Here is a 17,207-nt window from a genome sequence, read left to right as displayed (position 1 = left end):
CTTACCCGCTGTCAAACTGATTGTTACCTATCGCGTCCGAGTTAACGATCTCCCATTTACAGATTAAAACCAACATGCTTAATCTATACAAAAATTTATTCCATAACAAAATATGTTATGCGAAACAACAGACAATTCATTCTGTTAATTATTCCAAAAATTTGATTCTTTTTGCTACACTGGTCTTGCATTCCACAATAAAAATCTCCCCGTCCCCGACGCTACACATGGCGCGTGGTTTATTAATCTCTTGATCAGGAATGATGTACCTCAGGAATCGCCCGTCCCTGTCCAACATGTGGATCTTGTCGCCATTATAGTCAGTAACGATAACGTGACCGGCAGGATCAGAAGTGACGCCGATCGGTATGTCCCTCCCAGAGTAAGAAAACCGAAATATTCCTAATTTATCGACAGCAATGACAGAGTTTTTCTTCCAGTCTGTTACGATGATGTCCCCGTTGACATTCTCGGTGATGTAATTTGTTTTTCCGTACAGAGGCTGGCCCTGTGAGTCGTACTGGATTTCCTGGAGTACGGTACCGGTAATCTGACATGGTACTCGTGATGCCGTATGGTTCCCACTCCCCGGTTGTAAACATCGTCTGGATTGTTTTATCTTCGGCTACTCTACACACAGTATTGGTACCTGAGTAAATCACGTGTTTGTTGTATACAGTTATGTACATACCACGTGATGTGATAGTGACAATGTCGTGGAGGTTTCCCTGGAATTCAAACAACTTGAGTTCTTCACTTGTTCCTCCCATGCACACTCTGTTATCATCAATAACAGCAATATCGTATAGACGGTTGTTATGTTTATCAGCAGGAAACTCTGTGTCTATAGCTGTGGTAACTTTCGGCACCTCTAATATTTTGTGATTCGAAATCACAGCGTCTTCAGATACCAATCTCGGCAGGGAAATCTTTCTTTCTTGTATATTTTCAATGTATCCAAAATACGATTTCAAATAGTTGTCGTTAATTTTACATTCGCAAAACACCGGAAACGAGTACTGTGTAATATCTGAGGGAGTTTCCTGGTTTTCAATACTTGCGATAAGTTTATTCATTTCCATAACATTCTGTGAATTTTTTAGTTTCATTGTCGCGGCATTAATTTATCAGTTTCTTCATTTCTATAACATTCTGTGAATTGTTCAGTTTCATTGTCGCGGTGTTTATTTCATCAACTTTTCCTAAAATTTCTTCCAATTCTCGTTTCTGTTTCTGGAGTAGTGATTCGTGCTCCTTTTGCATGTCGTCCAGTTCCTGGTGGAGCGTCTTCACGGTTTTATCTATCTGTGTGTGCCACTTCTCTCCTCGTGACGTCATTTCATCCTTCTTGTGTTGGTAAAGTTTGGATAATGAAAGCAATCTATGTGTCGTGTGATCTAAGATTTTTTCAAGTTCACACTTATATTTTTGAAGTCGCTCGTTTTCTTTCATAATGGTTTTCATCAGTTCTTCAATTTTCTCGGAGAGCTCGGACATTTTGTGAGATTGGTGTTTGATAGAAACACAGACCAGGCAGATCGGGACATCACACGTCTGGCAATACGCATAACACTCGTTCTGTGGATGAGAATAGCACGTAGATGTGTGAACATCATCTCTACTGGCGTAATCCACCACGTCATGTCCGGTTTTGGACTTAATTCGTAGGTGTACCAAAACACAAGGATCGCAGAGATTGACCCCACATCGTCTGCAGAAGAACGAGACTGGTTGTTTGCAGAGGTCACATTCAATGACTTATTGACCTTGGGCAATATCTTCAGATGCCATGATAGCGATTTTATTTGACCTGAAATAAATGTAGATTTGTACTTGTAATAAGCCACTGTATATTGGCATACTAATGACACTTTAGGCGAGTATCATAATTTTTCATTTTTCAAGAGAGGGCAGCCGTAAGAAAATGTCTAATTTGTGTGTGTGTGGGGGGGGGGTCTAGTGTACTATACCAGTCTAAAACATATTCGCCAAAACGTCATTTTCGTACACAGAAGGGGGGATGCTTTACGACATTTTTTTTAATTCATAAGTTTTAGGATTACTTTTCGATATACAATAAAATATATATCTAAGAAAAGGGATGAGGTCAGTTGCGGATTGGGGAGGGGGGTTGTTAACACAATTTAAAATTTTCAAAGTTTATCGTGATTATGTGTTCTTTATAAGAATAAAATTTAATCACGAGAGTTTATGGAACACTTAAATAATGTAGATCAATTGTAGATCAATTCATTGAAACACAGTATAACGACTATTTTCTAAGGTTGGACTTTTTTTTGCGATGTGATATGTGTTTTCAATGTGTTTCAATGTGTTTTCAATTTCTACGGTTGCAACATACCTAAATATACCCATATTAAATATCTAATTTTGGATTGTAATTTTTGCGGATTTTTAATATCCTCAAAAATTGGACAACCACAGAAAATATATGGTGTCACTAAACTGAAATCCTGGATCCGCCCATGTTGCCATTTATGTTATGATAGTGCATGTTTTGTCCCCTAAAAGAAACTTCGCGTCGTACAAAACTAGGAGCGTAGTTAGGAAATTAATATGGAAACAAAAGAGCGGCCGACCACCATACCCTCTCACATACAACCACTACCGATCACGGGGATCGAACTCGCACCTGTGAGAAGTAATCGTGTTAACCACTATCTCACCCCGACACTAATCTTTCTTTAAACATGTTATATACATCGGATATGATTAAAGCTACAATGTGATGGAACCATAGACAGATATGACGAATATCATCAATGAACAAATAAAGATAACGAGCAGTGTGATACATTTAATGAATCCTATCAACAATACAAAATTAAGTGAAGGGCAAACACGATCAATAAAATTTATTAATCCGGAATGTGACAATTGTTTTCATTACTGAATATTAGTGAGAGGGGGTTTGTACATTTTATATTTGTTTATTGGAAACTGTTCAGTCAGTGGTTTTGTTTCTTTTTTGGCGGGTGGGGGTTGTGACTTGTGTGCGCCTCTGCAAACTAAAATCACGGCAATGTTGTATGTGTGTATGTTGCAGATGGTATTTTTACAAAATCTGGCTTCATTTGAATTATGGTGTATATATTCTATATTTTCTGTATCTAAATCAATTATTTGATCCATGCAGAAATTATCCAAGTTTCGAAGACGTCATACATTAACCCTTTCTCTACCGGCACATTTTAGAGGTTTTTAAAGACTAAATGACAATATTTTTAAATCGAGTTACATCTGCATGTATCACGATTTTAAGTAGGTATGTGATATATAATTTTGTTACGAATTGGACAGGGAACATTTTTTTCATAAAGTTTGTCATGTTATCCCATTACCCCAAAGAGTTCTACGGGGTCAAAGGTCATTTAAGTGCATATTTTTGCAATCTTTTTTCTCTGGAATATATATATATATATTACGACCCCTCTCACTGGATTCGAGTCAAAAATAGGAAATTCTAAATGTATGATCTGATATGTCTTTTAAAATACTACAAAAACATCACAATCAAATTAATCAATTTTGTTGAGAAAAAAATATTTTTGATTGCTAAGTAACAACACTCATGGTGTAATTTTGACCATAATTTGCCTTTCTACATCCATTCGACACAATTCAAAAATAATTACATTGCATGATGATTAGTAAATGTCACATCATTTTCAAAATATAATCTTTGACTAGATTTTAATCATTTTAAAAGGTTTTTAGCAAAACATATAATGAAGAGAATTAAGGTCAAAGGTCATAAAATGAAAATTTCGTACTTCATATACATATTCATCATTTTCTAATAATATGACGTTATGCCATTGTATCCCACTAAATAATATAAATATTGCAACATTAAAACAAAGATTTTTCCTGTTAAAATCTAAAAAAAATATTTTTTATATTCAAATATATTTGATTGCTAAGCAACAACACCATTATGATATCAAATGCTATGCGAAAATAATGCCCGTTTTTCCTCCCCAAGTTCATTGTACATCTATACGAATGTTCAAGTACTTACTTTCAATCACTAAATTTAAATGTACATTATATTTAATAAAAATTGTTCTTCTTATATTCAACCTCCTAGAACATATTTCTAGACATAATTCGTGATACTAGGTTGTTCCGATAGGGGCATGCGTTGACCAATATCTGTCTATCGACTGGAACTTCTCAGCAGACATGTATAAGATAATGCCCAAAAATCTGAAGAAAAAAAGAAAGATTGTTTATACTTAGCCCCAATATACTGATGTATTCTCAGAGCTTTTGAATACTCAATTGGCTCTGTAAATGTTTTCTATAATCAAGGCCCTCTGAAAAGTATGCGTTTAATTACTTGTAAAATTTTATCTGGGGTAATTGTAATACACATTTAATAAATGTGTTAGATGCACAGCCAGATTAATTTGGGTAAAGGTAATCTGATAAAATGCATTTTATTATTCGTTTTAAACTGGAAATCACTGTCACAATATCGGTACTTTAAAACTATTAATACCTGTACAGTTCCTCTTCAGTGAGAGGCTTCGAACTTCCTTGGGAAGCATATGACAATCCTTTCGCTTAGATATGACCATCACAGCATAATGGTTGATGGCAACACAGATGGAGAAAACCAAATCCTCTGTCAAAAACAGCTTCATAAAATCTGCAATTCTCTGAATAATCAGGTCCCATATATGAAAATAAAAATGCAAATAAAATCAGTATTGGCCATCATACCTTATTTGTCAGCATTTAAAACACTTAGCATACCTTATAATTAGAAACAGAATAATGATTTTCCGTGTTTTGTCTCTTTTTGTATGCATGTTATATCTAGTAATGCAACGATAAACAGTAAAATGGTACACGCATATCAGTGTACCATAATGCCATGATTCCATTTGTGAATGTATTATCTGGATTCATTTGAATGTTAACTAAATGTATATGGATTTAATCCTATATTCAACCTCAAAGAGTCATACCAACTGCATGCCAGGTTGTCACTCCGAATGAAATGCCACAGTTCTTGGATCAGGTGCCCCTGTGTCCTCCACATCAACATACTTCCAATGCATGTCTGGATTTACCAGTAGACTGTCACTAGTGGAAGATACCTGGAAGCTTCCCACTAAATATTGGGATGTCAATAACCTTTTTAAAGATGAAAAAATACAATTAACAATTATTGGTTTGTGTTTTAAAGCAGAATATAAGCTTCATGATAGTAAGGGACAGTTTCGCACGAAAGTACTGATCATATTTATTTAAAGATCGAGATGTCCTATATTTGAAGTGCTATTTGGTAAGGTATTACATACATAGTTATTTCGAATTTCAAAGATTTCGGTTGAGCATCACTGAAGAGACATTATTTGTCGAAATGAGCATCTGGTGCATCAAAATTGGTACCGTATAAGTTTTACATTACATATGTTAGAAATCAAATGAATGGAATATTTCATTATACTTTGCGAGTGTAGCAGAGTGCGTATTGAAAAAAAACCCACTATACATCATGGAGGTGTTAGCATTATGCCCAACATATACATGGGAGCAAACACTGAAGAAATTCAGGTTAAAATATACAGTGTCCAGCGAAAATATTGTGCCTCTGAGGGAAATTGAATGGCCCCAGATTTAAAGTAGAATTGAATTGGTTCTTCATTGTACACAGTGTCTAAATCCCCTGGCATGGTACTCTGATGGGGTGTGGATTTAGTCGAAATTAGAGAAAATCTAAGCAAGAAGTGGGCACATGCCCATCAGCTCATAGCACACCAGCATGTATGGATCATATAATTAAATGCTTTTTCAATAGCCTGTCATAACCATATTTTGATTGATGTTAACCCCCCCCCACCCACCCACGCACACACCTTTTGTACCAAACACACATTTTGTTTTTATTTCTGTTACAATATGAAGAAAAACCTCAAATTACGGTAATAAATTCTATTATTACGATAATACAATAATGCAATATATGCTTTCCTAACAGATTGTGTTTTCTTTTCATAGAAAGATAAAAATTTTTACAAACATAGAAAATCTTGGAAAATAGCCTCCGCACCAATGGTCATGAATGCCCAGTCTGATTAAAACCATCCCACCCTTTTCTCATCGTACACTAAATCCACCCTCTTCTTACACTCGCGCGTCAGGTGAGGAGATACCAAAAGGGGGGGGGGGGTCAGACTGATTAATGCCGGGCCAGGACAGATTAATTGATGTCAGATATGTTCAGCTCTTAATAAACAATTGGGTGTTATACACTTGGTTTAGATATAATAAAATATGAATATTTTCTTTCATGAAACGACAAATTATTGCATCAAATCGCGGTTAATATATTAATCGTGCATTTTTCATAACATGGCATAACAGCGAACGTTTTTTTTCTTCTAGTCGGCCTATGTGGCTACATCAACTTACATGTTTATACTGAATGCATGATCGTTTGGGTCATCCTGCAACAGGATATCCAAGGTATCTTCAAACTTCTTCATCTGACATCAGGTCGTTTTCAAGATGTAAAATACAATACAAGCGTTTGTTGTGTTGTTGTTTTCGTTGAAACGGAAACACGTGTGTTGCCCATGGACACTTTCAGAAAACCCCCGGCTGCGATCCGGATCACGGGGAAAAAGTATTATATATACAATATGCAGACTGGTCTTTTTGTTTTCTTTGTTTGGCAGAAAAAATTATTTCTATACCGAATAAATATTACATAACGTTTATATCTGAATTTGAAGTATTTTTTTTATTCACTCTACCGATGTAACATTCTCATTAGGTGTTTTATGAAGTTACAATACAAGTAGGTGGTGTAACTGTTATTTACCAATAATGGTTTTTATACTTCTTTTTTTTTTTTTAAAAAGCAGAGAAAACCTGGCTGATTATTTCATACATATATGTATATTGTTTTAGTGTATCAAAAAGTATTCATATTACCAACAGAGGACAATACAAATATTTTTCACTACTTTATTGTGCGATGCGCGTCGATCGCTTTCAGCACCGACGTTTTATCGCTAATTTTAAAGAAAACCGCGCAGAATGTCCCAATTTCATTTTATCGTAATATAAAAACTAACAAGAATTACAACACGAATAAGGGCCCATCAAAAAGAAAATTTCCTGTACTTTTACAGGCTTTATTTACTTTTTCCTATTTCCATATATGAATATTGGTAAAACGCCGATCTGTCTAAACATTGAGAAATAAAATTGTAAGAAAGCGTACATGTGCAAAAAAATAGCTATTTTCTTATAACTTTGCCAGGCATTAGAAATAATCTTTATATGTTCTGAAAGCAGGGAGTATATGCTTTTCAAAAATATAAGAAATAGTGCATTCATACGAGAGATTAAAAGAAATCGTATCGAGGGGGAAAATGACCTTGCGACAAAGCGTTGCGTCATATTTAGACGAAGCCATCTTTCGCTTTAAATGCTTTTATTAATTTAATAGCTTTATGTACTTAACTGATTTTTACATAGTTAAAAAATAGAGAATATTTCCAAAAATATGATATATAGATCATATATCTTATGACCGTAATTTGAAAGATTTAGAGGCACTCCTTTTGCGCTGTCCCGTTTTTACGCGCCACCGGTCAAATTGACCGGTACGGTAGAGAAGGGGTTAAGGAAACTGCAATTGTTTATTTCATTAAGCATTCCTTAATTTACATACGTTGTGAGCAAAATTCGCTGAAATCTTGTCTACAAGAACCTGTGGTCGCGACGGGAGATGTAATTAACGCAGGCGTATGCAATCGCAAAGAAAGGGTCGCGACTTTTTCAGAGATTTATAAATAATTATTAGGCATTTCATATGTTTAATTGCTGTTATAAAATTTAGAAATTCATTTCAAAATTAAGGATTATCTCCCTCATGCATAGCTCTTATCCTTGGACGAATTTGGCTCCACTTGTTTGGCACGCTGTTTTTGGCTATATTTAGATCTAAAACTTCATAGTTATTTCGGATTTCAAACATTTCGGTTGAGCATCACTGAAGAGACATTATTTGTCGAAATGAGCATCTGGTGCATCAAAATTGCTACCGTATAAGTTTTACATGCAGTGGCTGCTTTAGGACAGGCGAATGAGATTTATATATATAAAAAAAGAATCGTTGAATGTTCTTGCGAAATAAAATTCGTTCCCACAAAATGATGAAATTCGTTTTCACGGAATAAAATCAGTCCCCACGAAATGAAATTCGTTCCCACAATATGAATTTAGTTCCCACAAAAGAGAATCCGTTCCCTCCAAGAAATAAAATTCTTTTCCACAAAATAAGATTTTCTCAAAATTCACTGATCAAAGGACTACTAAGCAGGTAAAGTTTGCCACGTTCATGACATTTTAAAATCATTAGTCCCAATAAATATCTAATCTAAAACTCTATTTTGCTTCAACATATACATGTATTACTAAACATTTGAATCACCATACATGTAGCACATAACATCTCTCATTATGACCCCTGGATCGAGGCATCTGCTGGTGGACTGTTAGTCCCCGAGGGTCGCTAAAGCCCAGTAGCTAAGTACTTCGTTACTAGCTTGAAATTACGGATGTATATTTGATTGCTGTTATAAAATTTAGAAATTCATTTCAAAGTTAAGGATTATCTCCCTCATGCATAGCTCTTATCCTTGGACGAATTTGGCTTCACTTTTTTGGCACGCTGTTTTTGGCTATATTTAGCTCTAAAACTTCATTGTGATTTCAGATTTCAAACATTTCGGTTGAACATCACTGAAGAGACATTATTTGTCGAAATGCGCATCTGGTGCATCAAAATTGGTACCGTATAAGTTTTACATCATACATAAGTAGAATAATACTTAGCATGCAATTTGTGACCATGTGCTGATTTTATCAGCAGAGAGTACCAAATGTGTCATTTGCTTTTTCTCTTATTCTAAAATTCATTTATTTTTTAGTTTTTAGCTTTATTAATTATAGATGATTTATCCACAGGTAATGGAAGTTAATACAAACATAGAGCCCACTATTCATATTTAAAAAAATTCGAATTCTATTTCGGGGGAACAAAGTTTATTTTGTGGGAATGCCATTCTATTTCGTGGAAACAAATTAGTTTTCGTGAGAACGAAATTATGTCATGGGAAGGAATTTCGTTTTATGGAAACGGATGCTATTGCACGACAACGAATTTGAAGAAGATGAAATCATCTCGTCCACCTGTCCTAAACCAGCCATTGTACGTAATAGATTTAAAACGAGGGTTTTCCCACTGAAAACTAACGTTAAATAATATTACATGTATGAGGTTTTTTTTTAATTAATGACATAATATAACATTCATGTGAAACAATTTGAACAGTTTTCTGCCACATTCACTGAGACTCGTAACCTGAACATTGTAAGATGGGGGTTGAGGATGTGTATATATATATATATATATATATATATATATATATATATATATATATATATGCGCCTGTAAATTCGACATGATTTGTATGGATATTTTGATAGAACAAAACTGTTGGAGCAATAATTATATATTCACTAGTGCATTTGTACGATGCAACATATTAACAGGCTGACATTATACGTATCGTTTTTTATTTGGTAACAGACGTCACGACAACATATGTTCAATTTGAATCATGTTTATTGGGGGGGTGTTAAGGTACCAAAATAAATAAATAATCAATTGACATAAAGGGTACTGCAGATACTAGCATAAGTTGTTATTTGTAGTACTTATTTCTAACAGTTGAGTTTATATTCAAGATCCCAGAGATAATTTGTTATATGTAGAAAATACACAGGAGTCACCAGAGTGTGTTTCTGTTTTTTATTCATGATAATAATTGAAATTGAAAAAAATATACAAGATAATTTTGCTAAGGCGAAAATGCAATTCTGTAATTTTCTACAATATTTTGACAATAACGAAACAGTTTCTCTATTGGAACGATAAGTATTACCGACCTGTTTTGATAGGTATCGACCTGTTTTGATAGGTATGGAGTAAGGGCCTGTTTTGATGTAGAGCTGATTAACGTGCACTGATTCTGAACTTTGTTAAATTTGAATGAAAAACATTACCCCCCAAAAATTGAAATCTTTCTTGAAAAATTACACGTAAATACTGCAAAATCTTCATTTAATTGATGCGTCCAAAATCTGGGGTATCTTATGACCTTCATTTACCATTATATTGAAAAATGACACTATCCTATCTAAAGTTGTCTTCAGTTTTTTTTTTTCATTTTTACTTTTACATTTCGATCAAATAAAACAAAATGCAATGGAGTCCGTGCAGTAACTGTAGGTCAAATGTAGATTATAATTCGGACACTAACATAATCAGCAAAATATAAATGTGATATCACTCAAAAACACGTGGGTCACCAAATGTTAATTCTTTTTCCAAAGATGTTTCAAACTCATTTATAGAATGATAAGGGTTGTTTTTGTGTCACCGTTGTATATTTATTAAAGAATCCATTTACGATACTTTTAAAGTTCGCTATTACAACTGGTTTTTCCTATTTTCATTACGGCTTTCAATGTCTGAAAAAAGTTTAACTCAGATTTTTCTCTCTGGTATTTGATCATAGACACGCGGTAGTGCCAAACTTGCCTAGATCCCCATAAGTGTGTTGAGGTGGTTGATAAAACTTGAAAGTGTACAGTGAATATACATGCATTTGTTTCCACATATTCCTGAATTAATGCTTCCTTCTGTAACCATATGCTTTCCCGCGAAGTGTATCCATGAATTGAGATATTTTGCGAAAACGAACCTCGACCATTTATATTGCCGCTTCGGTAGCCTACACCCCGGTCAAAACATAGCCTACACGCCGGTCACAACATAACCTACACCCCGGTCACAACATAGCCTACACCCCGGTCACAACATAGTCGACACCCCGGTCACAACATAGCCTACACCCCGGTCACAACATAGCCTACATCCCGGTCACAACATAGCCTATACCCCGGTCACAACATAGCCTACACCCCGCTCACAACATAGCCTACACCCCAGGCACAACATAACCCACACCTCGGTCACAACATAGTCGACAATCCGATCACAACATAGCCTACATCCCGGTCACAACATAGCATATATCCCGGTCACAACATAGCCTCCACCCCGGTCACAGCATAGCCTACACCCCGGTCACAGCATAGCCTACACCCCGATCACAACATAGCCTACACCCCGGTCACAACATAGCCTACCCCCCGGTCACAACATAGTCTACATCCCGGTCACAACATTGCCTACATCCCGGTCACAACATAGCCTACACACCGGTCACAACATAGTCGACACTCCGGTCAAAACATAGCCTACACCCCGGTCACAACATAGCCAACACACCTGTCACAACATAGCAACACCCCGCATGTTGGGGGTATATACTGACTATACTCGTTGTACTAAGGTTCTCATCTATCGTTAATACAATGTTAATGTTAAAACAATGTTAATGTTAAAACAATGTTAATGTTAAAACAATGTTAATGTACACTGACTGTCCACGAGAGGCATACTCTGTTGTAATTGTTAGCGTGCACTGACTGTCCACGAGATACGTACTCTGTTGTAATTGTTAGTGTGCACTGACTGTCCACGAGAGACGTACTCTGTTGTAATTGTTGGCGTGCACTGACTGTCCACGAGAGACGTACTCTGTTGTAATTGTTAGCGTGCACTGACTGTCCACGAGAGACGTACTCTGTTGTAATTGTTGGCGTGCACTGACTGTCCACGAGAGACGTACTCTGTTGTAATTGTTAGCGTACACTGACTGTCCACGAGAGACGCACTCTGTTGTAATTGTTAGCGTGCACTGACTGTCCACGAGAGACGTACTCTGTTACGTCCATTACAGATGTGTGAGTAACGTGGCCCTGGTGACTAAACAAATTGAAAAACCTAGGATGACGTCAGATTGACACTTTAAACAATATCTGTAATTCTATATCTCTAAATATAAGACTTTACTACTACTAACTCCTACGACTACTAACTACTAACTACTACTACTACTACTACTACTACTACTACTAACTACTACTACTACTACAACTACTAACAACAACTAATTTCTACTACTACTACTGCCACTACATGTACAAGAAAAGCACTGGTTCATTGTATTGTAGGAGTAGTATTGAATATTTCAATATTGGTGATAGAAAATGAATTATCAATATACACTGCTAGTTAAAAAACAATGCCAGTAATTTGAACTCGGATCTTTTTTTCCCAACACTTGTCAGACTCCTTCAAGTGAAAGGTGAAGATAAAGAACAGTGATCAATCTCATCGCTCATATAAGGAGTACAAAATAAAGAGTGACAAGGAGGAGTAAGCATCCCCTGTCGACCAGTCACACGACCCGTGAGCCCTATATCTTGATCAGGTAAGCGGAGCAATCCGTAGTCAAAATCAGTGTGCCAAGACCGGCCTAGCATTTGACCCAATGATAGGTTGTAATCTTGTATTGACAAACTACATCATTATAACGACCATAGAATTTGCGAAATGCTGACTTTAAACGAGACTGTTGAAACCCCTGTAACATCAACTTGTTTGTCATTAGCCTGACTCGATTAAAAAACTGATCATACCGAGAGTAAGCTTTTGCGTGCAACTATTAACACTATATGCAGGTGATAATGACATATTGCCACATTTAAATATGGGAAGTTGACGATGGAGAAGCTGAAATCAATCTGTTTGTCATAAAGTTGAATTGTTAGTTTGCTCATTTCCAATCAAATATTTAAGTACGAAATAGATGTGGAGGACTCCGTGGTTTCTTTTATCTCAAGTTCACATGAATATAGTGTAATAATTGTGATGCACTCTGTGAAGATGAAAATAATTTCTTTTTAGAATGTCCTGAGTATAACAATTATAGACATAAACGTCTTCATAATATAAATGCAATTATGTCAGAAACTGATATACGCGTATCCACCAATCTATTACACGGTATTATTTGGAAATCCTTATATTGATTTTGACACAAATAAGAAACTTTTTGAACTTCTGTAGAGATTTATTGCGATTATCAAAAGATCAAGATAATCTTCAAATATATTAAATATATTTAATATATTGTTTTGACTTATCACAATGCATCAATACTCTATTTATACTTGTATAACTACATTAAACTGTAATTTGTGCAAATATTATATGTCTGTTATTTGTTTTGATATTGACTCCAAATTAATTACATATGTTATACAATTTTGTACGTAAACACTTACAGTTCGATCATAAGGGAGAGGATTCATATAGGCTAAGCTGCCCAATCCCATCAATTCATTGAATAAATGTTGTTTGAATCAAACCCGAACTCACCAATATTGCGATGAATCCGGTGTAAGGGTAACCCTAGATCGACACTTTGATATGTTGTGTATCGTATTGCATATCTTCCCTCCTATGGGGTTAGAAAGCATGTAAGCAGTTTAAAAGATTAGGGATTTACGCAAGAGTAGTATAGTGAGGGAGATTATAACCACAGCTGTGGCATGAGCAAATTTGTGGCACGTAACATGAATTTAGCGTCAAGAGGGGGTGGGGATGGTTAGGGATGGTGAGAGATTAGAACCACTTGTTCTGGAGAACAAATCAAGGATCGCTAATGATTTATGTTGTAATTAAGAGACAAGTCAATCTGTCATCACATAATTCAGGTTAAATGTTTTTAGACTTATTTGGTCCGAAGTACTCCTTAGAATTAGGATGTTGAACAAGTTGTTCCGGAAACCAAATGATTTATGTCGTAATCATTTGACAATTAAAACTCTCACCGAATAATTCGGGTTAGATGTTTTTAGACTTGCTCCGATGTAATTATTTTGTTTGTATTGAGATGAAAATGATATTGATGAATTAAAATAGTAATACGTGATAGATAATTTTAAAAGAACAATTCTGTATGAATGAAGAAGGCTTCAAGCAGAGTTTTTAAGTACCCACTTAATTCAAAATCAATTGTATATTCCGTCATCAAAAGCTCAGATTTTGTTGCAAGAAACACGTGTATTCATTGCGTTTACGTATGTTAACCAGTGATAACAAAGCCTATCAACCACTATGGATTAAAAACTTGTCTTTTTTTTAAATGCATCAAACATAGTAACTGTAAATAGATCGCAATAAATCAAATAAATGCGCGGGTTTAAGGTGCATTACCCTGGTCTCAAAGCGCGCTTGCTCTCTCTCGCAGACTCCATGGTTTCTATTGTTCTACCATCGCGACTAACGTCCGAAGTTGATCTACTGAATATGGTTAACTGGAGAGAAAAAATATTCTGCTGAAGACAAGAATGTGTGTAAGATTTGTAAATGAGGTGTCATGCAACACTAATGTGATTCATTTCTTGTAGGACCTAATTTAGACAATGCCAACACTGACCTACTCGTGGAGGGAAAAATATACCATAATGTGTGTGTGTGTGTGTGTGTGTGTGTGTGTGTGTGTGTGTGTGTGTGTGTGTATTCACTATTGTTTTATGAATTCTAAACCTTTGCTGTGTTTTTGTTTTCATTTCTTGATATAGACACTGTGATGTGCAATTTATCTTACAACTTGACATAAAAACCTAAACTTACATCTACATACAAAAAAATATTAACTTTCTAAATTACAATCATAAAACAAATCCTGATTTATTCGGTGACAGTTTCTATTGTCTCTTGATTACGACATAAGTCAATTGCCATCATTGATTTGTTTTCCAGAATAATTGATTCTAATCTCTCGCCACCCCTCTTGGCGCTAAATACCTTCCTCGTACGTGTTACAAATTTGCTCGTGTCACAAATGTGGTTATAATATCCCCCACTATCCTAAGTGCATGCCCTATTCATGGTGAGGGTTTATTTAAGAAATCACAGGCTCCCCCTCATTGATTTCTCGGACTCATAAAACATCAAATATTTAATGATATTTGTAAATTCTCTTAAACGTTTCTTATATCAACACCTCATTGACAATTTCTATAATAAATATTACTTGTGCAAACCTATCGATAGCAAATATAAGAAATATTTAACTAAATTTAGAATTTCATCTCATAATCTAAATATTGAAAAAGAACGACAATATGGCATTGCAAAATACAATAGGTTTTGTGAAAAATGTAGCTTGTCTGTTGTAGAAGACGAATTCCATTTCATTCTTCCATTCTTCAATGTCCATTCTATAATGAACTGGAATCAAAATATATAAAAATATATTATTATAAAAGGCCAAGTACTTTCAAACTGGTTCAATTACTAAGTGTTCAAAATGTCAAAGAATTGACCAATTTAGGTAAATACTTGCATTTAGCATGTTTAAAAAGAGATGCTTAATTTAACTTTTGTTCTATTTAGGTATACTCTCCTGTGTGATGTCTGTATATACCATATTTATGTTGTTCTGTTTCTGATGAGCCGTTTGGCATCGATAATAAAGAACTTGAAAATCGTTTGTTTTGAAATGCATAGACTACATGTACCATTTATCTAAACTTTATAGGTTTGTCGTCATCTTAAAGGTTTGTGTAATATAACCTTGGTAAAGTTATCTGATTCATAATGTTTTAGGTATTAGGATTCTTTAATTCATTAAATTACAATAATGAAAAAGGCCCCTACAATTAAAGTATACAGATATGTTACAAATGGAAGATTTTACACATTGACAACATAATATGACAGTTAGAATAACTGCTTACCGGGATTTAAAGGACACATCGCATATGTTTCTAAACTTTTTATTTTTTTCAGCAAAATCAATTCATGTCATGCCTAAAACTACTTTACATGTGTTTTAAATGAAACATTTTGTGTAGTTTTCGAATTTGAAACCGATGAAATTCAAATCTTGCGATATGCATATTTTCTTCGATATTTTACGCGCCATTATATGTGACGTCATATGCGAAGATTGGATGAGTTGTTAGCCATTTCATAAACAGATTAAATTTAATTAAGTGAGAAAAAAAAAAACCCAAAAAACCCAACAACAACAACAAAAAAAAAAAACCCCACACCAACCAATTATCACATTAACGGCTTGTAAATAACACTGCATTAGTGTGATTTGTGCCGTTTAAGGGTGTACTTGCTGTCAGTAGAGAGGATTTGAACTGTGTTTTTTTTTTAATTTTCGAAGGAAGGTATGAAGGACAAGACGGGAATATTTTTTGTCGGCACAACGACTTTGCCATAAAAAAAACCCAGTAGAATGCATCCCTGTATTTTTTCAAACAAGCACTTGGACAAAGACGTAGATAAACTGCGAGAAAATGGTTCTATCGAAGCTACGCACTGTTACATATAGGCCTACGGCATATGCTTTCCGTTCTGCTCTCAAATTCAATACCCACTCGCACCAACTGACCTTCACCTTGTAACAACATACAGGCAGAACTTGTGCTAGCAGTTTCAAACAACCGACAGTTTTAAAAAAGAAATTAGATAAAAGAAAATTGAACTTTCAATTATAAATAATAAAATATATTTCCCAACATGGCGTGTGAAACGTTGCACTATTATACATTTATTGCATGATAGTGAGGGAGATATGAAGATTTATTCACACAAGAAAAATCATATTCCCCGAGGGCAACGCATGTTATTCTTATTCTAAAACGTGTCATTCATATTCAGAAACATGTCATTCTTATTCAATAATTGTTATTCATATTCTAAACTTTTCATTCATATTCAAAACCTTGTGATTCATATTCGATAACTTTATGATTCATATTCAAAAACATATTATTCTTATTCTAAAACATGTCATTCATATTCAAAAACATGTCATTCTTATTCAATAAATTGTTATTCATATTCTAAACTTTTCATTCATATTCAAAACCTTGTGATTCATATTCGATAATCTTATCATTCATATTCAAAAACATATGATTCATATTCGATGATCTTATCATTCCTATTCAAAAAAGTGTGATTCATATTCGATAATTATCGAATATGAATAACAACTTTTCGAAAATGAATGATATGCTTTAGAATATACATGACAAGTTTTCGAATATGAATAACAAGATTAGTATAATAGTGCAACGTTTTACACGCCACATCCCAACTTTGAATTGAATTATCATGCTTTCATTTCTTTAAAGGAAAGCGTACGTAACAA

General features: G+C 34.8%; 1 protein-coding gene and 1 pseudogene across 1 annotated transcript in view; both read right to left on the bottom strand.

The window, feature by feature from the left end:
- LOC130046582 (uncharacterized) overlaps positions 1-17,207 on the bottom strand; it is a 134,484-nt gene that overhangs the window by 57,471 nt on the left and 59,806 nt on the right. The window lies entirely within an intron of this gene.
- On the bottom strand, positions 85-1,791 carry LOC130050444 (uncharacterized; annotated as a pseudogene).

Source organism: Ostrea edulis, chromosome 1 (assembly GCF_947568905.1).
Source record: "Ostrea edulis chromosome 1, xbOstEdul1.1, whole genome shotgun sequence".
Taxonomy (NCBI): domain Eukaryota; kingdom Metazoa; phylum Mollusca; class Bivalvia; order Ostreida; family Ostreidae; genus Ostrea; species Ostrea edulis.
This window is presented reverse-complemented; position numbering and strand designations above follow the sequence as displayed.